This window comes from Drosophila tropicalis, unplaced genomic scaffold (assembly GCF_018151085.1).
Source record: "Drosophila tropicalis isolate 14030-0801.00 unplaced genomic scaffold, ASM1815108v1 contig_130, whole genome shotgun sequence".
Lineage (NCBI taxonomy): Eukaryota > Metazoa > Arthropoda > Insecta > Diptera > Drosophilidae > Drosophila > Drosophila tropicalis.
In genome coordinates this window covers 585,521-611,591 of record NW_027172573.1, presented here as the reverse complement: position 1 = coordinate 611,591, position 26,071 = coordinate 585,521, and the positions used below count along the sequence as shown (strand labels likewise).

Here is a 26,071-nt window from a genome sequence, read left to right as displayed (position 1 = left end):
ATGCGGCGGACACTGATCAGCGGGCACAGCAGAGGTGGGTGCAGCAGCGGCGGGAACAGCAGTGGATGCCTTGGGTACAGCAGTGGATGCGGCGGCAGCGGGTGCTGCGGTGGTTGGCACGGCAGCCACATGTACCGCAGCGGCAGGCACAGCAGTGGGTACGATATCAGCGGCGGGCACAATGGCAACCGGCACCGTAGCGGCAGGCGCCGTAGTGTTCGTTTCAGCAGCGACCGTCACAGTGGCAACGGGCACCGCGGCGGCAGGCACAGCAGTGGGCACGGCGGTGGGCGCGGCCGCAGCAGACACGTAATGGAGTCAGTAGCAGCGGCGGGCGTGGAGGCGGCCACCTTGGATGTGGAGCTGGTGGCCTGCCTTGTACCGAAATGTATGTCCTTTCGGGTCGTCATCCCACTTCTGAGTTGTAAAGGCTCATTTATTTCCTGAAAAATATAATTATAAGTAACGATGGCAAGAGATTTATTTTTAGCTGCGCAGCTAGTGCATCTGTCTCGTTGTCTCGTTGCCGGAAGAAGAAGGAGCCACTCTCCAATGTGGCCTTAGGCCGCATACCGATATTTTCCCTGGGCAACTTAACACTAACAATCGATACTTAAAATACTGACTTCTAACAATCGATACTTAAAATACTGACTTCGATATATGTACAACAAATTAACACAATTCGTAAGTAACTGACATCTTACAAAGTCAAAAAAATAGGGTTAGTTATTTATGAATTCCTTTAAATATTTACACAGATGTCAGTTACTTACGAATTGTGTTAATGGTTTGTACATATATCGATGTCAGTATTTTGAAGTATCGATTGTTAGTAGTAAGTTAGTATTTTGAGTATTGATTGTTAGTATTAAGCCCCGTCTATGGAAAATATCGGTATGCCGCCCAAGGCCACACTGGAAGTTGTTGGTTTCTTCTTCCTGTGACGCTAAACCAAAACAGACGGACTAACTGCGATAAAACAATAAGTAACAATAAGCATTTTACAATAGCTAACCCGTTTACCAACACTTTTTGTGATCTGTTGATGACCAATGACGTATTAGGCAGCAGACAGCGCTGGAGCAGGGCCGATTTACATTGAAAATTCGTATCTGAAGTTATATATCGAATATTATCGATATAACGATCCAAATGCTTCACCTACTTTTTGTATATAGCTTAAGATATAGAGGTCCGATCCTAGAGATTTTCATACTTGGTCTGGTGTGTGGGTGTTCCTACACTACAATTTCATTACCTATTTTTATTCTTTAACTTATGAAATAGTGGCCATACGGTCTTCATACTTTATCTTACCCAGGCTTAAAAATCGAGTTTCATCGCAAACGCTCTTAAGATAGCGGCGTAAAGTTGATTTGCATAGACGGACGAACATACAGACTGACGCACGGAAAATTGCCGCCTTCTATCTTCCCCCAAACACAAACAATTCCCCACAGGATCTTGAGGACATACTTAATGACAAACCAACTAATACCTCAGTTAGAAATAATATGAAGGCCAGATGCTTTTTGATTTATTAGCGCTGACTATAAAAATGCTGGATAAGACTAAGAATTCCTGTAACAAGCAAATGCCTTATGCTCAAGGTAGACGCTTAAATTAAATGCGAGTTGATACTTTACTGGAACAAGAGGATTCCGCAGACCGGTCAGATATAGAGAAGACGGAATCAGTTTACTCTCTCAAATACTTAATAATGACATCATCACTTCCTGTACTGCGGCGAAGATTTTAGAGCAAATTAGACGTGTGACACTGAAGAAACCTGGTCAGGCCAGGGAAGAGTGCTTAAGGCACCACATGACAAAGCTATGGACCTTTTTCTGGTCCTGTGCATTGGTATACTTCGTTTGATTGAATGAATAACAAGTTGGAAGAGTATACAACTGTTAGCGCAAATGAGCGCTAGTGTATTGTTCGTGTCGTCGTTTAATGTTTGATGTTGGAGTTTGGGGCGAGCCGAGAGTGTGGGAGTCGCCTGGAGCGAATTCGCCCGCTCCACCTCGTTAGTTAAAAAGAAATATAAAGAATAATGAGTCGAAAATTACCTATGAAAGCGAGCGCACTCTTTGTCTTATTTTTCTCGAAAATTCATATACATTTAATAATCAAAAAAACTCTTATGGTATTTGCCGCGATCGTAGTCAGCCGAAGCCCTCTGTTTATTTGGTACAAATATCTTTGCAAATTATTATAAAAAAACAAATTAAATGACAATTACTTTATATGAATTATCTTTATTTGCAGAAGTCCGTCCACTGGAATCCACATCTCGTGAATCGGCTCATATACAGTATCACTCAGGTGTTCGCGTTGTAGGATCTGAAAACGCATCATCTAGCGTAACGAGGCAAATAAAAAGCCAGCAGCCACAGTTAACCGATATGTATTTTGGACGTCCGTTTCATCCAAAGCGTCGGGATTTGCGCCTTCATCCTCATGCCATTCGAACTGGCGACTATTACATGTTCGATGAATTAGATGATGGTGACGATATGGATCTTAATGAGGAATTCGATTTTTTGGAGAAAGAAGATTTACGCAGTCGACAACTGCTCATGGCGGTAAGCTATTGTGTTATATAACTAAAACAAATTCAAGTCTAATTTGATTTCAGTCAAAAACGAAATTTAGCCATTCACGTCGATCTCAAAGTAGTGTTTCATTTAACGTAGACGAAGAAATCTCAAGTTCTAATAATGAAGACTTTAATACGCATCCGGTTATAAAACTTACATCCGAACTAATTTTACTGTTAACATTCAGATTAAATCGACTTTCGCGAAACTACCGATTTGTCCATAAAGTTCTCTCAGCTGAAAAAAAAAATTACAAGAAATTAGTATAATGAATCGACTGGGACTATCCAATACAGCAGCTATGTTTGACTTTCTGAATCAATCTTTAAATGAGTAAGTTTGTAAACACCGATATGACTAAAATCTTCCGACTATATTTTTTCAATAAATAGTAAACTTAATGATTCTGCAAGAGATTCCAGAGTGAATTTAATAGCCAAAGGCGATGACTTCACGACACTGGAGCACAACGAATTTGTACAAATGTTAATTGCTATGTGGTATGCACTCATTGCGAATACCGAGTTGATTTGTTACTTAGCTGTTTTTATAAACCAAGCAGCTAATTCATCAATAATATCCTTGCCCATTCCATTGTTGGTCCTTTGTTGGGGTGCACTCACATTACCACGTCCAACTAAAACCTTCTGGGTTACATTGATTACTTACACCTTGGCAATGATATTCTTTAAGTGTATTATGCATCAGAGGATAATACTTGAACAAAGACTCATTAAGAGATCAAACCAGCTTACTTTTGAACTTATAATGAAACATGGCAACGCTGTCTATGATTTAATGCTACTGGTAGTGCTATTCTGGCATAGATACATGTTGAAAAAACAAGGTATATGGACTGTGCAAAAAACCAGTGCAGATATATTTGTACTGGAAAAAAATCGTACGTAAAATGCATAAATGTTATTGCTTGTCATAATTTTCACATTTCTAATAGCAACGAAACCCAAGCGTACATACAGCAAAGAGGGTCCTCGTGATATATTGAATAAGTTAAGGTAAATTCACAAAAAAATTGTTTAAAATTATTAAAAAACATTAATAATAAAATATGAGCCCTTCTTTTAAGGCAAGAAGCTGGTGCTGACACCGAACTTCGCAGAAGTGCGTTTGAACGTGATATGGATGATATACTGCGGCCTGGAATGGAGAACAAGTATGCTTATCACAACATTGAATCTGAATATTACCGTAGGGCCATGCAGCGTTTAGCGTAAGTATTAAGAAAGGATAAAACAGAGGTTATCTTAAGCTGACATTTACCGTTTTCTAACCTAAAGAAACAAAGGTAGCTTTTTATCTTGCTTCTACAAATTCTTTCTAGGTTTACGTCACAAAGCTCGTCTATCGACCGATGTTTATTCCTTACTATTTTTATGCGATTTTATAAATTTTTTTGTGTTGCTTTTTGGCTTTCCCAAATTCGCGGTAAGTAAATTACTCCAATTAGGCAATTTAGTTTATAACTCTTGCGTAAAGCGTAAAGGATTACCATTTATTAAAATGGAGGCCTGTTTGTTATGTGAGTAAATAAAAATTTTTGGACAGGCTTTCGAATGATTATGCAAATATATTTTTGTCCTAGAAGCTGATATAGCCATGTCCGTCTGTCCTTTCGTCGATGCGTATGCGCTTTACTCAGCCATCTTAAGAGCTATTTGCGAATTTCTTATGTTAAAGATTCTATAAGTTTGCGGTGTTTGGTGTACTGTGGGAGTTTCTGCCGGTTTTTGAGTACCATTCCCAAACTCTATCGAAAGCCTGGGCAATATTGAGAAAAACAGCCGCACAGTATTCTTTTAGTTTAAATGCTGTTCGTTTATTGGATGTTATGCGATTTACTTGTTCAATTGTTCTGTGTTATTCGTGAAAGCCGAACTAGTGTGAAGGAATTGTGTTTTACGATGCCACAAATTAGAAATGAAGCACCAAACTAATTGGCCTATTGAATGATGGCTAAGTTTTGTATATTTCCACTTTAGGTATCATGATGATAGTGGACATTTTCCACGCTCTGGGAAAGTAGCAAATTCTAATTATAGCGTTGATCAGTTTGCAGATGTATTGTATGGGTAATTAAGTAATGGCCAGGAGCTTTTTTTGGCACTAAATGGTTTTTAGTAACAGCAAAGATCTCATTCGATTGGAGTTCCGAGTACTCACTTTTCGCTAATGTTCTCAAAGTGGAAAGTACAAACAAGTTTTATGTTGGATTTGGCTGGAATACCATCTGTCTTTGTGAAGCGGTTAAAGTTGTGGACTTTACACAGAGGATGTTTAGTGCTGGTTGGACTGAGCATTTCTATATATTATTAGCGGTAGATAAATCAACCGGTGTTAAAATTGATAATCGTTGGTTTAGAGTAATACTAATTTTGTTATTTCTTAACTGTACTAGACTTCTAGATCTAAGGGTAAGCGAAGGGTTCGTTTACAAAAGAAATAAAGCAGCTACTGGTAAGGCATTACAGGAAGCCTGGAACCTTTGGGGTTCGTGATGTGCTAGCTAATGCTCACCATTCTCCTACGACAGCACACTGCAGAATGGCAAAGACTATGGAGAAGCTGAATAGATTTATTTTGGCCGCGATTGGTTTTACAGATAAAGGATTATATTTCGTGAAATTGGTAAAAAAAAAAAAAACATGAAAGCTGGGAAGAATATAAAAATAAATAGCGCCCCGGGCCTGGACGGGGTCCCGGCTCTCGTAATCAAACTGGTAGTTTGCAAATTCATTTCCGAAGAGGTGGAAGCTCCAAAGGTTGGTCCTGCTTTCCAAGGTAGATAAGAGCTGGGAGTTCGGCAGTACAGGCCATCAACCACCTTCAGGATCACTGCTGCCCCCACTTTCTCGCTTCCAATATTGACGGCTGTCAACTTGAGGCTCTCTCGCCGTACCATTGCCGTTGGCTTCAGATGTGGGCTGCGATGCTGCAGCAGTGTGGCCAGTGTCATATGCTGCACCTATCGCAGCTCAGGCATGCTCATTCGGAATGAAGGTGGGCCAGCCAATTGGTTGGATTCCGCTACATACTCGGTAATGGAAGGACTCGGTTCCACGCGAAGTCGAGTCAAGTCGAGATGCGGACGACGGATGTCAAAAAGCTGCCGAAACAAATAACGAAGAAATCCGATTAATGTATTACTTTACAACACAGAGTACTACTGGTAGCTCGGCCCTGCTTATTTGTGGGGAAGGCCCTGCTGCTGGACGATGGTGCAGTTTCATGTAGAGAGTTTGAATTCGTTCTTATGGAGGAAGAAAGATCAGCTTCGCGACTAGTCGTTTCATTCGTTTTTTTTTTAACGCATACCCTTCTATTTGGTTTGAATGGTCTAAAAACATCTGAAAATAAAGTTTCGACTGTTTAGAATAACGGCAACCCTTGCCAAGTTGATCGCAAACATGTCGGTACTTGTATAGTATGATACAAGCATTGTTTTCGTGTAGTGAACATGTCAATGGAGTTGCGAAGTTCCAAAACGGAAATATTTTTAGTAGGGGACGTAAAACATCAAATCGACGGTTCTAAACTTTTCTCTAACGGGCAAGTACTGGATGTTTTGTTCTATAATATTCGTAAAGTGAACTTAAATGTCAGTGAAAGTACAAATCTCACAAGTCGTGAGTGTATTATTTATTGGAAAAAGGCACGTATACCGACAAGATCAACACCAAACTGTGTTAACAAACTAGATAACTTATACCAAGTTTGGCGAGAATTACAAAAAAATTCGAAAAAAAAACTCAAGAAGTGTTTAAACAGCGTCGAAATGAATTTGTTTCAAACTTAAGCAATTTGTTTGAAATCGCACATTCCGATGCTTTTCAATCGATAAAAATAAATGAATATAAGATCTTCTTGCAGCGTCAAAGAGAACCAGGTCGGCCCGGTCATTTAGCCGGAGTGGACAAAACAGTAACAGACAAAGAGGAAAGGACGCGGCTTAGAATCATCGAGGAGGAAAAGCCACGTGCTAAATATTTTTCATCCTTAGATCAATCGACATCATCTTGGGAACCACCTCTAGAAAAGTCATCTTCTGATTCTGAAATAATAGAAATAATAGAATTAGAAGAACAGAAGCACCCTCTCAGCCCGATAAAACTTATATGCGGAAAAATATCTTAACTGCCAAGTTAGTTGCCGCATTAGACAGGTGTCAGTTAAGTGTGAGGGATTCTGTCTTTAAGATGGAAGCAACTATAGAGGCTCTGGGGCACAATACGGATGAGTTCCCTATAAGCAAGTCCTCCATTCATAGAGTTCGTACGGAATTGCGAAAACAACGGGCTGAAACTATAAAAATTGATTTTCAAAACAAGGTCCTAGACACGGTAACTGTCCACTGGGACGGAAAACTGTTGCCAGCTTTAGATTCACGTAAGAGTAAAGAAGAACGCTTACCGGTAGTTAATACATATGATAAACAAAAATTATTGCTGTTCCTAAGTTACTGCTTCTAACACAGGCCGCATAAATGGAGCATGTGTGCTTCTCGAACATAAACTGGGTAGAGAAGTGCTTGTTTTTGCTTGCCGCTATCACTTTTATGAATTAAAAAGTAGCTACAAGCCCAGACATCCCATTATTCAAGAAATTCCGAGAAAACTGGAAAAACATCGATCCCGAGAAAATCCAAAGCTGTACAGAAAAACTATCTTGTTTAAATGTTTCGGAAATTGACAAACTACTAGCATTATACAGAACTGAATTAACCAAAGATATCTTTAGAGATGACCATCGCGAGTTAATGTAGAATTGGATTATTCTTGGTTATTTATTTCGATATTATTTAAGGATGTGTTTTCCTTATTTAGTCTTATTTTATTAACAATGTTTCTTTGTATTAAGAATACATATATTTATTTATTATTATAATGGCCTTAGTGATAAATTTAGGTGTGCCATGTGATCGAGGCGTGAGTACGATTTCGAATGCTTTGGATCGACGCTTCTGCTTTATTTTTTAATGAGTGAGTCGACCAGATAGGTACGGCCGCTGCGTGTCGTTCTGTCTCGCTCACTCGATACCAAACGATTGCAATGATTATGCCTGCCTTACACTTAATTTCCTACAATCGGCTCTCCTGACAAGTCATTCGACCCGAATGATCCTAGCGAAGGCTTCATTAACTCAGCCACTGTTGAGGTCTTACAAGGTCCTTCACCATCACCAACTTTCTCAACGTCGTATCGACCGTGCCTATTCACCTTCCTGACTTTATATGGTCCTAAGTATTTACCTCTCAACATTAGACCTGTCCCATACTGCGTATGTTTAATCGCCACTAACTCGTTTAAATTGTATTTTCTTTCCCATTTCCTGTTTTTGTCGAACGTTCTTTTTATTTCCTTCTGTTTTTCATCGATATTCTTTCGAGCCTCCGCTCTAATCTCATCACGACCACAGTCTAATTCTTTCTTTCTTATTTCGTGATCATCAGGACTACGCATCTGTATTCCTGTCAAAATCATAAATGGTGTAACTCTTGTACTTCTTGGAGCAGTATTATTAACAAGTTTTTGCACACGACCTGCACTTGTACCAGTTTCCCTCATTCAATTGGCTTAACTTTGAAATCATTGGAACTATTATCTTATGTATTCTTTCTACTTGGCCGTTGCCACGGGGTATGTTGCTATCAGTAAATGCTGTATATCCTGTCTGTTACAATATTCATTAAACGCATTGGACGTGAATGCTGCTCCCCTGTCAGAAATTATTCTCACCGGTTTACCAAAAATTATGGCCTGCTTTTCAAGACAGCTAAGTACTTTCTCTTTTGGAATTGTAGGTACATAGCCCATAGCTACATGCAACGGAACCTCTTTCTTTTTCATTTTCATCCATTTCAATCTTTAATCTCAATCCTAACACATATATATGCCACTTTATTAATGCTCCAATAACTGCTAAAACCTCAAGTTCATATGAATCATACTTCTCTTCGCAAGGTTTAGTTTTCCGACTCATATATTGTACCGGATGAAATAAACCATCTTCTGAATCTTTCTGTAAAAGCGCAGCTCCGAAACCATGTTTCGAGGCAATAGTGTGAATCTCAGTCTCTAGCTTAGGATTGTATAACTTTAAAACAGGACCTTTGATCAATGCTAACTTCTATTGCTCAAACGCTACCATTTGCAATTATTTAAACTCAAACTTGTTGTCCTTTCGCAAAATGTCATTCAAGGGCTTAGCTGTTACTGCGTATCCTTGGATAAATTTACGGAAATACGATGTTAACCCTAAAAATCATTGAGCTGACTTCTTATCATGTGGGATCGGGAATCTTGAAACGGCATCTGTCTTCTCCTTACCTTACTCTGTAGTATCTGACATTTCTCCCAGTTTATTCTCAACCCATTTTCCGCAGCTATCTTCAACACCCTTTTAAGTTTAATTAGACCATCATTCACGCTAACACTTGGTATAATTATATCGTCCATATACACCACTGCATCTCCATTCTTCACTGATTCTCTCATTACTGCCATTATAAATCTTGTAAAACCTGCTGGAGAGTTGAAAATTCCGAATGGTGCTGTGTACCTCTGAGATTTTTCCTCAACAGGAACATGGAAAAACCCGTTTGTTAGATCTAAAGTAGTGCACTTTGAAGTTTTTCTAATACAGTGTCAATCTGTGGCATAGGAAAATTATCTCGGACCACTTTCTCATTTAGCTTTCTGTAATCGCAGCACAGACGCTTTTTCCCATTCTTCTTTGTTACAAGTACAACAGGCGAAGTATATTCGGAAAAACTTGGCCTTATTATCTTCTCCTCTAACCATTCTTGTACTATACTATCAACGATTTTCTGATCAGACTCTGCTAGACGCCTTGGATGCTGATAAACTGGCAACTCATCCGTTAGTACAATCTTCATTTCTATAGGAGTGTTTGTATTTCTAATAGGTTTGTAACTATTAATCAACTTCTTGACTTCACTACCGATTTCTGCACTGATATGTGACAATTCACTCTTGATTTCCAATTTATTCTGTTCTGCACTGTGCATACACATACTTTCAAATTCCTCAAACAACTCAGCACAAGATTTATTCGCGTTACACAGTGATTCTTTTCTGTTGATGCTCACAAACTTTGTACCTTTCTTGGTAACAACCAAATCGACGTGATCTAATATGGTTCTACCCAAAATTGCCTCATATGCCATGTCTTCATCAGGAACGATATGAAACTCGACTTCCATTTAATGCCATCTATCTTGACAGTTATGCTAAAACTACCGAAGGTCATCACATGACTTCCACCAATGCCTGTAAGAGTCTTCGAATATCCAGTTAGTGACTTAATTCCGAGTTTAACAAACACGCTTTTACGTATGAGACTCAAATTTGCTCCTGTATCAATTAGACCGTTGAACTTAATCGATTTATAAGTTACTTCTTTCAACTCCAAACCCGAATCGGTAAATTTACCTGATGTTTTTATTAATTTATCATCTACAACATTCGTGATTTCAACTTTGGTGGTATCTTTATCTTTATATTCAAACGAACTATGGCCTGTTTTGCCACATTTAAAACAAGTAAACGTTTTCTTGTTACAGTCTCTCATCATGTGTGAAGGATCACCACACTTAAAACATTTGCGATCACCTTTTGCTATCGAATTTTTCTCTCTATTATCTCTACCTTGCTTGTGCACAGTTGACTCGAATGTTGTTTTCTTTGACGACTTTCTAGGATCATAGGATTTTAAGTAGGTCTCTATTTTAACTTTCAACGCATCCACTGTTCTGGCCTTATACAATAATGCCTTATTTGCTCTCATGTCTGGTATACCTTCTACGAAATACTCGATTAAACTTTCGTTATCCAAATCGATTGGCTTTGCGATTTCCATTAACGAATACAAAAACTCATACAAGTTCTCTCTCTTTAACTTTCGATTGCCCAGTCTTCTATGAACTTCTGCTGATGAAACCTTTACTATAAATTCGTTTTTTAAAGCTACTTTCAGGGACTCCCAACTACAAATATCTCTCTTACTACGTATAAACGATAATGCAGCTCCCTTTAACAATTGTTTTGCATACACAAAAAGCTGTATCTGACTCCACTGTACGGTTAAAGCGCATTCTTCTAGCTCCCTAATCCATTGTACAACATCAATCGAACCTAAACCGCAAAATTTTGAAACGCTTCCCTCCACATCTTTTAGTGTGAGCCATGACCTTTGCCCATCTGTGTTCGGGACTTCTCGAATTGTTCTAGCAGAGGCGAAATCTGCCTCCTGCCCGTCATTCTCAATTTCTATTAGATCGTAGTGAGCGAGTAGACGCGTTTGCAGCTCTGCTTTAAGGCCTGTAGTCTCCAGCCCTAACTCTCTCAATTTAGTGCGCAACTCCTCAATACGCAACGTTAGAATCTCACCTCGATCCATTTCACTCAATTACAGTTATATTGCTTAACAAGATTGGGATTTTAATATATAGTTAGTATCAATCAATCAAATTTGCTACGACTTAACAAGATTTACACACTATGTTAATGTAGGTCAAATCGTGTTAGGTTATGGTTTAATTCAGACGATTATTAGAAATGTGCTCTCTGCAGCTCGCATCAATTTTGTCAAGACAATTGTGCGTCTTTTGAACTTCGTATATATATGACTTGACTTTGTATATATGTATATTACACGTTAAAGCATGCAATTTTAACAATTTTCTGTTCATTTGCGAACTTCACACACACACACACACACACACGATTTTCACTAATTGTCTTGGGCCAGAAATCTCGGTTGAGCCCCCAGTTTTTAGAATTGGATTATTCTTGGTTATTTTTTTCGATATTATTTAAGGATGTGTTTTCCTTATATAGTCCTATTTTATAAACAATGTTTCTTTGTATTAAGAATACATATATTTATTTATTATTATAATGGCCTTACTGATAAATTTAGGTGAGCGATGTGATCGAGGTGAGAGTACGATTGCGCGTGCTTTGGATCAACGCTTCTGCTTTATTTTTCAATGAGTGAGTCGACCAGATAGGTACAGTCGCTGCGTGTCGTTCTGTCTCGTCCACCAGGTACTAAACGATTGCAGTGATTCCCGCCTGATACTTTATTTCCTACATTAATTGAGCTTTCAATTATATTTCCTTCCAAACAAGGATAAGGCAGCTCTGTTGTACGTATGTCTGTCGTGACATCCTCCTTAAACCCTGGCTTCAATGTATTTAAGCAGTAAAAATATCAGGATTTGTGTTTTTTGAAGGCCATGAAAAATTACGAAACAATAGACAAAAGCATTTAAAATTTTGCCAGCATTTGTGGTATTTGACAGATGAAGTATGTATGCTGGTTTTATTTGATGATGATGTCAATCTAGAAACTAAAGTAAGATAGATTTCTATTTTAACTAGAGAAAACCCCACTGCCCACAATAAACGTTACATTTATATCCAACGAAGAACTCTGTACCCCACTTTTTGGTACGTTAATTAATCTTTAAATTTGTTCTTTTACAAAGTTTGCTAATAGGTATAATAATAACTGATCAATCTTTTTTTAATTTTTGAGAAAAGCATTGATTACTTCGTCTCCCACTTTTTGGTACGTTAATTAATCTTTGAATTTGTTCTTTTACAAAGTTTGCTTATAGGTATAATAATAACTGATTAATCTTTTTTAATTTTTGAGAAAAGCATTGATTACTTCGTCTCTGTCAAAAGATAGTTCTTGTTTAATCGACTCCAAATTGACGACAGTTTTTTGAACAAGTGTCCTTCGTCGTGGTCAAATGACGATTCGTTTCTACAGGCTAAAAAGAAACTGCTAGAACTGAAAGAAGTCAATGACACGCCGGAAAGAGCCGTTAACTTAATGTGAGATTTCCATGGTTTGATCTCTGTTCAAGAGGAGCAAAAACCATCTTTATTAAGTATATCCCGATCTACTACGTCTTACGTCATCAAGCACATGCTACATAAAGAGTATGTGTATGCGTGCGTTGCTTTGCTAAGGGGATATCCTAGGTAGTGGGAATGTAACCGCTACTAGTTGTTTATTAATTTTTCTGTAATCAACTACCAATCTCCACCTTTTTTTATTGCTGCCAGGTAGCGATTTTTTAGAAACCATTAAAATCGGACTACATATTGAACTCAGACATCGATGCGTCAGTGAACGGATTCAAATTTAGTATAGCACTAGACATGGGCAATGATTCCTTCTGCTGTAGACACTGATATCAGCATTATCAACTGGAAGTTGTGGAAGAAATACAGCTGCCAGTTCAGCTAGGCTCAGCATAACTCAAGGCGGGGCAATAAAACCGTTTTCAAGGCAGCATGCTATGCTTTGGTCATTACTAAGTAAAGTCAGCTGAACCAAGATCGTCTTGAAGTTCATTGTCCATTGCGATTGCAGTTTCTTCAGTGTGAGCCCCTGCCAGGACATCATACATATGTACATATGGGACTTGATACTACGTTAATGCCAAACGTGACGGTATTAAGCTCGGTATTACTCACCAAGTTGACCCTCTTTGTTTCGAAACAGGATTCTCTGAAATGGCGTATGAACTGGACCTAACTAAATAACGCATCTAGCCTAAGTCAGAAATTTTGACTGGCTGACGGCGTCGCAATCTGTTTTTCCGGGAATATTTTTCCAAACGGAAGTGAGATCATATACCTCCCCATAACATCTCTCCTTGTGGTCTTCTGAAAATTGACCTCGCAAAATGACTTGGGACTAAGGCCTTCCAGACTTATGGGATATTTGAGGCACCTGCCAAGAAGTGATCTGAATTGGCTGTTCATTCTGTATTCGGTAATCGCTTTTGTACAATTCACGAAATGTAGCCCATTTGAGGTAATCTCCAGTCAGCCTCGTTCTGCTGGTGCAGAGGTCGACCAATGACGGTTTATAGAAGTAGGCGCAGACGCTTCATGGATAAGCTCATTGTCATATTTACCTTGGATGTTTAAATTTTCAGAGCTACCTCGAATCTCTCAGCCTTAAGCTTACGTTAAAGTAGAAGTGTTTTCTTGTCAGCCTGCTAATTAGGATCTTAGGAATTAATCGAGTAATTCTATAAATTACTGTAATAGTGGTAAACCACTAAATGAACCGAAAAGTTACATCTTTACATAAACTTGACGGGTCAACCCACGGTTCTACACACCAAATTTATAGTTGTAAACGTCGATGATTGCATAACCACCAATAAATTGTGATACATAACCTCAACGGCCAAGCTAAAAGAGTCTAAACTCATTGGTAGACCATGGCAATAAAAGACTTATCAAGTAGAATATAGTAAAAATAGTGAATGCAATCGATGCTGTGGTATCATTTCGACTGCGTTGGAGCAATAGATGAGAAATCTGAGAACAGCTTTGTTGCATGCGAAATACCACACAAGCAGATAAACCTCAGGCTACTTCGACACCAGTAAAAACCACCTAGACCGCTACCAGAACCGAATCGGTTCTTTGGACTATGCCAAAAAGTGCTACGCCGACTTCGACCGCGTCAAAGTTTGTATACCCTTGCAACTTTTTTTGGTAACTCTTTCCTTACCTGTTAGCCATCAATGTGGAGGAACGTTTTATCTAAAAAGGCTTATGTTTGCGAAAGAATGGCCTACAATCATAGGAAATAACGAAGATATTGATCATAGTCACTGTTTTCCACCGATCGTTCCTATGGGAGCTATATGATACAGTCACCCGATCTTTATCAAATTCACACAGTCATTAACAGATACATTAAACTAACAAATGTTTAATTTGAAAGCAATCGCGTTAAAAAATAACGAAGGTTTTTACAAAAGTCACTGTTTTCGACCGATCGTTCCTATGGGAGCTATATGATATAGTCATCCGATATTGATCAAATTTGGCACAGTTGTTTATAGGCGTAATAAACTATCTAATATTAACGATAATAGCACAAAAAATAACAAAGTTATTAAGAAAAGTCACTGTTCGTGACTTTGGGGTTTGTATGGGAGCTATATGATATAGTGGTCCGATCCGGCTGAATCCGAGATATACGGACGGACGGACGGACATGGCTATTTGAACTCGTCTCGTCGTGCTGATCAAGAATATATATACTTTGTATGGTCGGAGATGCTTCGTTCTATGCGTTGCACACTTCTGACCAAAATGAATATACCCTTTTTGCAAGCGTATATTTACTTAGCTTGAAAATTATGAACCTCCACCGACGCTAATGGGCAAGAGGCACTTGGTGTTCGGCTCGGTGGACGAAATGTCTCCTAGGGGGGCAGAAAAGTTTGCTTATTGGTTTGTGAAGCTAAATAAATTTTTTACCTCCTTTTATTTCCCAAAGACAAAGTCGGCACGAACAAAGTTAATTTCACTTGTTGGTTTATTCAGCTTTAACTATGTTCGGGAGAGCCCTTAACCGTTGTGTTGCCCTTTGGGCATAATCAGAATGCATTAACGTGTAATACTTATACAAAATCCAGGTTGATGGCGAAACAACGACTACAAGTTCAAAAAACAGTGGAAGTAGGTGTGACTGCACAGAAGGCGACCCCATCACGAGACCAGACAAAGAGGGTCAGAAAAAACAACCGGAAAACAGCCGAGTGAGTTGCGACAATAGAGTGAGTCGCTATATAGAACAGGACGACTTTAGTTGGGTGAGCTCTTTAGTTATTGTCTTGAGTGTGAGTTACTATGCTGGCACTAGAAACCACAAAGTTGGCAGAAATATTGACGAAATTAATGGGAGCTACAAAGAGCTTATTTCTAAGAATCGTTTGAATTAACCTACCACAATTTGACCTACATTAACATAGTTTGTAAATATTGCTAAGTCGTAATAAATTTGTTTTATACTAACTATACGTTAATATACCGATGCTCATGAACGGATTGCGTTTATCGATAGGTCACATGTATTTATAAGAATCGACACATATAGAAGCATTGTACACACACACATCTGTGCACTGCTGCGTCGGCGCTTTTTCTCTGTTTGTTCAGTAATAAATTGGCACTCAACTGATTCAGTAGCAAAGAATCACAAGGCAAAATTATCCAATTAATTTAAAGGTACAGTCCACTGCTAGACCAAATCATAATTTGGTCATTCGAGCCGGATAAGGCTTTCGTTCGAATAAGGTGCATTTCGCTCGAATTTCTTTGGATCTATTGGAAAGTTTGGTGGGTTATTACTCTGGAATAGTTCTTTGCAATGGAAGAACTAAAGGCATTGGTGGGTCGACGGAGCCGACTCAAGGCCAGCATCACAAGAATTCTGGATTGGTCGGAAAAAACCCAAACTACATCAACTACTGAGGTAGCCGCTCGGATGGATCAACTCCAGTCCGTGTGGAAGGAATTTAATGGAATAGGGGATTCGATAGCCCTACTGGAAGATGTGAACGGCTATGTGGATCCAGAGGTCGATCACGTGACCTACGAAGAGAAGTACTTGAAGGCATATTCTTTACTTCTAGGACTAGTACAGCAACAAGCACCATTGTCTGGCGACAGCAATGGCGCCATGAGTCTGCACGCATATAATGACGACATCGTTCATTTGCTGCAACAACAACAACTCTTTGAACAGTTAGCTACAAGCCAGAGCAGTTCAAACTTGTCGATGCCCGCTCGCAATGAGGTGGCTGCTTCGGGTTCAACTTCGGGAAACAACACGACGGCATTCTTACATGGCAGCGAATTGACGAAGATTCAAATAAAACGGTTCGCTGGACTCTACACCGAGTGGCCAGCTTTTCAAGATATCTATGAGAGAACGACACACATCAAAAAGGAGTTAACCAACACTCAAAAGTTTCATCACTTGAAAACACTGCTTGTCGATGATGCTGCCAACTTGGTGCGGCACCTGGCGATAACTGACACGGCTTACAACACAGCTTGGGAACGCTTAAAGGAAAGGTACAATAAGCCACGCCATATTGTACAACAAAATTGATGTATCCATCTTACGCAAGATATCAGATGGTAGAAATGAGATTGTTCGCGGTCTGGATGCGATCAATCAAACAGGACGGGACTGCTGGACACAATATCTGGTATTGGAAAAGCTTGACGCTGATACACGGCGCATCGCTGGTCCATGATCCAGGTAACTCAATGGCTTTAAGGAACTTGCAACAAGGTAAAAGGGAGAATCAGCGGAGTCCAAACGCTTCTCATCACGATTTGTCTACAACAAGTCTAGTGGCTCATAATGGGAGTGCACCAGCAACGGTTTGTTCACAAAGCACTGCAAAATCGAAAACAGGACAAGGTTTAAATCGAAGCATATTGCCTACTGCAACGGTTTATGTTCAAAAGGTAAATGGAGACTACATCACATGTCGTATCTTACTAGATACTGGTTCGGAACTTTCATATGTATCAGAACGATGCATACAAGCACTTGGATTGCCACGGTCGGCATCATCCATTTTGGTCACAGGAATCTCTTCGGTTCAGGCTGACACCACAAGGGGAAGCAGCACGCTTCAGATCAAGACAAAGTATTCAAACAATCACTTAACTGTACAGGCTTATGTTCTTGGCTAAATCACATCAACACTAGAAAGGCAGAAAATTGACGCATCGGCACTTGATGTCTTTAGCGATCTTCAACTCGCCGACTCGGAATTCACCACAAACGCTCCAATTGACGTTCTTTTGGGTGGTGAACACGTTTCGTCTGCAGTTACAGGGAAAAAGTTGTATGACAATACGGGCAAACTCATTGCAATATCATCGATTTTCGGATGGGTCATCAGCTCTATAACGATGCCCCAAGCTAACAACGCTTTCGCTTTGACATCATCCATTGATGTTAACGCTTCGCTCCAGAGGTTTTGGGAGCTAGAGGACATCAGTTCCACAAGCAAATTGGAACCTGATGATGAACAAGTGGAGAAACACTTTCTCGCTACGCACACTCGAGATGAAAAGGGGAAGTACATCGTGGAACTTGCATTCAAGGTCACTAATCCTGAATTTGGGGATACTCTACAAGGAGCTCTTAATCGTTTCCAATCAGTGGAACGACGTTTACATCAAGATGCAAATCTAAGAGCAAAATATGTCAACTTTATGAGGGAATACTTCGATTTGGGGCATATGCGCGAACTCCCACCTGATGAAGTCAATAATGGACAACGGTTTTATCTACCACATCACCCGGTTTTGGGTCGGAAACTGAGAGTAGTTTTCGACGGATCATTTTGCGACACCAAAGGCAAATCACTAAACAATTATCTCTTTACAGGGCCTAGCATTCAACGCGATGTATTTGCTGTCTGCTTGCGCTTTCGGATGTATAAATTTGTATTCTCAGCTGACATAGTCAAGATGTTCCGGCAGATTTGGGTGAAGAACAAACACCGAGACTTCCAGAGAATTGTCTGGAGAGAAAGACCATCGGATCCAATCAAACACTATCAACTATGCACCGTCACTTATGGCACCTCATGTGCACCATTCCTGGCTGTTAGGGTATTAGAGCAACTGGCTACTGATCATCAGCAGGAATTCCCGAATGCTGCATAAATCTTACAAGAGGATTTTTATGTCGACGATGTGCTCACTGGGTCAAACAGTGAGGAGGAACTGATACAAAATCAAAAGGAACTTATTCAACTTATGTCATGTGCTAATTTGGAGCTTGGGAAATGGGTATCGAACACACCTCGCATACCAACAGAAGGAACTGATTCTACAAAATCATCTCCACTGAAGGTTCTTGGACTTTACTGGCAACCTGGTCTTGATACATTGTCTTATAATGTTGGTCTAAAAGGAAATGTCGATTGTACAAAACGACAAATTTTATCGGATGTCTCACGGATCTTTGATCCAATTGGGCTTTTGGCACCAATTGTGGTCCAATTCAAAATACTCTTTCAACAATTATGGCTTCTCGATTTGGGATGGGATGACAAACTCCCTAAGCAACTAGCGGACAATTGGCTCAAATGGCGAGCAGATTTGGATATTCTACAACACATTCAAATACCCCGGTTAGTTGTCAACGACACCGACAACATTGAATTGCATGGAATCTCCGATGCATCTACGAAGGCATACGCTGCTGTAGTGTACAGCAGAGTAATCAACAAGGATGGATCGATCTCTACATCGATTATGGCTGCGACATCTAGGGTGTCTCCGCTAAAGCAGCAATCTCTGCCTCGCCTAGAGCTTTGCGCGGCACTGCTCCTAAGTCAACTCATACGTTCGATAAAGGCGGCACTTCGTCATCAAAAGGTCACGGTTTTTGCATGGTGCGATTCCACAATCGTACTCTATTGGCTATCATACGCACCCTCTCGACTAAAAACATTTGTTGGGAACAGAACTTCGGAAATTCTGGACACCATTCCAAGGCATAATTGTCGTCATGTGGACTCCAAATCAAATCCAGCTGATTGTGCATCCAGAGGTCTCATGGCTGCAGACCTAAAGGACTTTCAGTTATGGTGGAATGGCCCGTCATGGATACGTGACGCGGATCAGTTTATGGTAAGGTTAAACAACTCACAAGTCTGTTTGGATATTGCAGAAAGGAACATAGAAAAGGAAGTCAAAATCAATTGTCTGACTGCATTAGTAAATGCAGCTCCTGATCATCCACTCGATCATCTTGTTCAACGAGTATCTTCATGGTACGAACACTCTGGCGAATGATGGCATTCAATTGGTATTAATTCCGCCACATGCTTCTCATTGGGCAGGACAATGGGAATCTGCAGTCAGATGCGTAAAGCTGCATATTCGCCGAGTCATTGGGAAATCTATTCTCACCTACGAGCAGATGCGAACTCTACTTGCACAAGTCAGTGCAGTGGTCAACTCACGACTCTTGTGCTACAACTCGGACACAGATGTCAATTATTTGTCACCAGCTCATTTCTTGATCGGCAGGCCTCTCACAACCATACCAGAGGCAGACTTAGGCCACATTCCCGTGGGCCGACTTGGGTACTGGCAAAGTTTCCAATCTATGATGCAAGGCTTCTGGAAGCAATGTTACCACATTGCAACAGCGTCCAAATTGGACCACCACAGCACCAAATATATCAGTCGGAGATGTGGTACTTGTAAAGGAATCTAACAGCCCACCAGCTCACTGGCATCTGGCGCTGGTTCTCGAAGCCTACCCAAGCTGGATCAATTGGTTCGAGCGGTCAGACTCAAGACCTCTTCATGAGAATTAACTCGGCCAATCACCCAGGTTGCGGTTTGCCCCGTTCAGAAACTGTGTTTCAGGGCGGGCCGGGATGTTCATGAACGGATTGCGTTTATCGATAGGTCACATGTATTTATAAGAATCGACACATATAGAAGCATTGTACACACACACATATCTGTGCGCTGCTGCGTCGGCGCTTTTTCTCTTTTCGTTCAGTAATAAATTGGCACTCAACTGATTCAGTAGCAAAGAATCACAAGGCAAAATTATTCAATTAATTTAAAGGTACAGTCCACTGCTAGACCAAATCAACCGATATCGTTAAGCAACATATATTGTGCGAAATGGATCAAGGTGAGATTCTAAACTTGCGTAATGAAGAGCTGTGCACTAAATTCAGGGAGTTAGGACTGGAGGCTATAGGCCTTAAAGCTGAGCTGCAAACGCTAATTCCGACCTAATAGAAACTGACAAAGGTGGGCAAGAGGGAGATTTCGCCTTGGCTAAAACAATTCGAGAAGTCCCGAACACAGATGGGCAAAGGTCATGGTTTAAACTATATTAAAATTAAAAACTGTTAACAGGAACTGCATTGTCGTTTACACCTAGTAAGAGAGATATTTGTAGTTGGGAGTCCCTGAAGGTAGCTTTGAACAACTAACTCTGAGGTAGCTTTGAAGGTAGCTTTGAACAACTAATTCAGAGTAAAGATTAAATCATCAAAAGTTCATAAAAGACTAGCCAATCGTCAGATAAAAAGAGGCGAGAATTTCTATGAATTTTTGTATTCGCTAGTGAATACTGCAAAGCCAATTTGATTTGGATGACGAAAGTTTAATTTTTTTCTATTTCGTAGAAGGTACACCAGACATGAGAGCAAATAAGGCATTATTGTAACAGGCCAAAGTTCAAATAGAGACCTATTTAACATCCTATGATTCTAGTAACTCGTCAAAGAAAGCAACTTTTGGGTCATCCTTTCACAAGCAAGGTAGAGATAATACACAGAAAAGTTCGATAACAAAAGGAGAGCGCAAATGTTTTAATGGAGCAAATTTTAGACTCATACGTAAATGCGTGTTTGTTAAACTTGGAATTATGTCAATAAGAGGATATTCGAAGTGCCTTACAGACATAGGTAGAAGTACATATGTGTATGCCCAGTGCAGAACGGAACAAAGTGGAAATACAAAGAGAATTATCACATATCAATAAGAAAATCGCTAGTGAAGTCAAGCAGTTGATTAAAGAATGGTTGTGGAATGGTCAGTATGAATTCCTATAATTCTAAATGATAAGACACACTAAAAAATTGTTTTGTTATTCTTGCTAAACAGTTATTTTTAAGAATTTAGCGAAAAACAATATACCAAATAAAAGATCAAAGCAACAGCTTTGGAAAAGTACCGTTGGTTTTTATTCCCAGCATCTGCCTGCAATGTACCGTTACTTTTCCAGAAATATGTATGATATTTGCTTGGTTGCAAGCGTATCACAATTATAAGACACATTACAAAAAGTGAAGTGTATTTTAACAAAAACAAATTCAATCTCCTGGCTGAAATTTACCTGTTTTTTATTATCTGGAGCAGATCAAGTATGAAAATGATCAGGATCGGACTACTACATCATGTAGCTCTATAAGAAAACTTTTCATTTTTGGAATATTGCATTTACATATGTGATAATATTGGGTATAAAACCCCAGATCCCACAATTTGAATCTGATCGGATAAATAAGTGACAAACAGTGACTTTGGTCAAAATCTTCGTTATTTCATATGATTGTAGGCCATTCTTTCGCAAACATAAGCCTTTTTAGATAAAACGTTCTTTCACATTAAGGGCTAATAGGTAAGGAAAGAGTTACCAAAAAAGTTTCAAGGGTATACAAACTTTGGCGCGCTCGAAGTTAGCCCCGGCTCTCTGGTTTGTATTAAAATACACAACAACAAAAACTTGTCACAAGCGCGAAGTTAACGGCTGCGACCGCGACCAAAAGAGAAAACAAAAGTATACAATGCTATACAAATTTTAACGCGGTCTGGTTTATAACCTTGTGGTCTCTTATAAATTTTTATTGTATAAAGATTATGAAACCCTTTTACAGAAAAAGTCAGTAAACATTAATATTTACAAATAATATATTTCTTTTACAGTACCGATACAAATATAGTACTAGTGTTTTGGAAACATATATTCAGGGAAACAAAGTTCCATTTAGTTTTCTACTTATGCTGATTGTTCAATTTTTTAACTATTGTAACGGAACGGGCCATTTATTTACGTAAAGCTTTGGTTTACAAAATAGTCTTTCATTTCGTTACGGTTGTTGGGATACACATATGGATGTTTTTTTAGTGCCCTACGTAACAGCTCATAGTTTCGGAGCAACTGCACCAGTGATCTTTTACCTAATTAAATGTTGTCACATGGTATTATCTGCATATCAAATTCGCTGCGGCTACCCGAAACGTATCTTGGGCAACGTATTTATAAGAGGATATTCCTTGGTGAACTACATTGCCTTTAAAATGTATGATTTTTTAAGTAATATTTTAAAGTTCAGCTCTTGAAATTCGTTTTTTATAGCTATATGGAAATCCCTTTTCTTTATATACTAAGAACATTATTAGACTGGGTATGTTTGGGAACAACCCTTACTGTAATGGAGTGGATAAAAATGGAGGATATATTCCAATCAGTATTTATTGTCCGTTGTTATAGACAATTGGAAACCGATTTTCCAGTTCTTAGAGGAGAGCCAAAACCATTGTACATGAAACTTTTAATCGGTGGAACTATTATATTAATTTTAGTAGCTCTCATTTGGAGTCCTCTATTTCTGTTTGCACTTGTCGGAACTGTTGGCAAGCCCAATGTACCACATAAAGCTGATATTGAAGTAAAAATCGGACAATATGAACCAATTTATGTATCGCAAAGCTATTCAGGAATACATCAATTTTCAGAGGATAATTATCAAAAATTACTGAATGGCTTCTTATTAGATAATTACGCATCTGACCACATTCTTATTTATGATGCCGTCGATATTACAGCAATAAAATTTGATGCAAATTCAGTAATAGTCTGGAATATGTCCCCACCCGACAAAAATCGTCTTTTAAATGACTTGAAAACGGGTAAGTGTGCATTACTTTTTTTTTCAGCCTAATTTACTTATTTATGTAGGTAAGGAAGTAGATATTCGCATTAGTCTCACTTTAACAAGCAGTAATACTATGGAGCTTACAAAGCATGAAACTACATATATCTTAACAAAAAATAAAGAAATGACGCGAGAAATGCTAATCAAGGTTCTTTCAAATAATAACAGCAGGGAAAAGATTTTGGTACCGGATATTTTACCAAAATTTGTAACAGTTCAAAAACAGAAAATCAATGTAAAATTTATAAGAGACTACGATGGTAAGTATAAAAAATTAAATTGGGAACTGATTAAAAAAACAAGTAAGTATTTGCAGTGGCTTCTGTAAAATAGGGTGTAAAGCACCAAATATTTACTTTTAATTATTTAAGTGTTAATGTGCTACTGGTGGTTTAATTTGGCACTGCAGACTAATTTGGTTTTATTTCTAAATGATTAATTATGGAGACACAATTGACTATATATTTGGTCGCACAATGATTTGATTTGATACTGCATTTTAAATATTGCTTACTCTTTAACACTGCCAATTTTTTTAAAACTTGATTTTTAAAAAGACATACTTATGTATAAATTCCAAGGAATATTTAAAATATAACGATCACATTAATATCAAAATTTGAAATAAACAAATTTTTATAAATGTGTTATCCTTGTTCAGAACTGTTATTTTCACTAGGTATTCTTTATAGTAATGAATATAATTACTAACCCAGGAAATACATAGGGCAACAGTCTTTTAGCAACAGACAAGGACCGCATATTTTTATACGCTTGCAGAAGGTATTATAAAATTGGTCTGATGTTTGCTAGAGGAAAGATTTTCGACCACATTAAAAAAATATATTCTTGATCAGTTACAGTCAATATAAATCTGCTGTGCTCAAACGCTTTTGGCAGCGCTGCCAGCAGTCTACAAAAAAGCAGAGCACACGCACACACACGAAACAAAGCAGCGCTACATAGGTACACTCCTCATCATTTGAATAGGACACCTCCAACGTATGTTTTCCATGGGGGGACACCTCAACAAAAATACATTTTAAAGCCGTTTTAATGTTTTAACATATGCATAACTTCGTTTACATACAAAAATAGAAAATAAGAAAGTAAAAACAAAAGATTTAATAATGTGTCGAGCCACCTTTCTGTTCCAAGACTTCAATCATCCTGTTCGGAAGAGATTCATACAAACTGGCCTAATAATTCAAAGAAATGGAATCCCAAGCCATTTCAATTGCTTTTATTAATTCTGAAACACTTGAATATTGTTTTCCTGAACTATAAATCTCCCGTGTCAGCCATCTCCACACATTTTCGATTACAGAACACCACGTTGCGCCACTGTTCGGTCCAGGCCACATGCTCAAAAACTGAGTCGTTGCGCTTTTCTTGCCATGTTGAGAGGAGGCTTCTTCTTAATTTAGATGTTTAGCCTTCTAAATCACATGATGGACAGTGGATATACTAGCATTAACGTCACATTTTTCACGAATTTTAGCCACAGAGTCATGAGAATTGGACGCTTTTCTTAATATTAGTCGTCTCTCAGCATTGGTAATCACACTACGAGTGCGGCCTTTCATATTATTTCCATAGCCAGTCACATTACTTAAAAATTTTGAAATGACATGTCGACGTCTATTGATTTTTTTGGCTAATTTTGCAATTGATAGTCCCTAGTCCTGTACGCCTTTACTTGTCCTCTTTCCTCATCAATTAAGGACTTTCCTGACCCATTTTGTTTTTATATTAAAGCCAATACTCGAAAATAGCAAAAAACCTCCTTGAACAAAATTTGTATGATCACTCGCCAAAATAAACAATCAAACTAAATGCATGTCCTATTCAAGTGACAGAAAAAATTTACTCAATTTCATACGAATTCCAACACAAAGCAAAAAAAAAAAAATATAACGGCTCTTTTGCAGAGGTTTCTGTTGCGTTCTGATAGACGTGAATAATAAAAGACAACTTGCAAGAAAACCGTTATTTTATCATATCGCTTTTGAGTTCTTCGCAAAAAATACAATGACCGTACAGGCTGTCCTAGTATGTGTATAGGAGTGTATATGCCTACCAATAGCGGTATGCTTGTAATGGTTTTAATAAGTGGAAATGATATTTGGAAGGTTTTGTCTGTGCATTGATGAATTGGGATACAGAAAAAGAATTTTCTATGTAAATTTCGTCACAGCCGAAATTAGCTTGTTTGATTTTTTCTAGAAATTTAAGATCGCTAATTCCGAATTCGGATGTTTTTTTATAGAAAGTATTTTGATAATTCAGAAACTTAAATCGTGTTTTCTGCAATCATATTCGGAATCAGCCACCTCAAATAACTCTAATAAAAGAATATTCACACATTGCCGCAAAAAAAAATGCGGGTTTGTTACCCTATGTTATAGATTGCAATGAGTATTATTGCAAAGATGGCGAGATGCATTACTTAATTATTTAAATTGTTATACTGATAGGCAAATATACGCGGCCAATGATATTAGAGAAGAAGCAAGCCGATGGATAATCTTGGTGGGAAATGCATGACTATTGTGAGGATAAATTCTATTAGGATATTCTTTCAAAATTGCCTGAGAGGGATTGTGAAAGCGGCGTTGTAATATAGGTTTTCTGCGATAAATCATTTCCGACAACAATGAGCTATATAGAGAAAACTGGGTATTGTACATTTTTAACTGTATAAGGCTTGAAATTATTAATTTGTCTTTTCTAAGTAGTATTATTGGCCTCTATACAACATTTGTATTTCTGGTTTCACGCATAATTCGCTTCCTTATCGCAAACAATCATAGGCGAATAATGTTTGAGGACCTACCGTATGTTGACCGAATTTTAAAACTTTGTAATGATATATATTTGGTTCGCGAGACTCAAGAATATCGGCTAGAAGAAGATTTATATGCTAAACTTATATTTTTGTACCGATCACCAGAAACTCTGATAAAGTGGACGCGATATAGAGATGATATTCCGGATGACGCATTTGGTTCACAGTTCAGTACACGATCTCAGCAACCTCCTTCGGATGACGATGAAGCTGAACCACCAACAAGGTCTAATCAGTAA

The 26,071-nt window shown here is 38.6% G+C and overlaps 1 pseudogene; it reads left to right on the top strand.

Moving 5' to 3' along the window:
- On the top strand, positions 1–26,071 carry LOC137581156 (piezo-type mechanosensitive ion channel component-like; annotated as a pseudogene).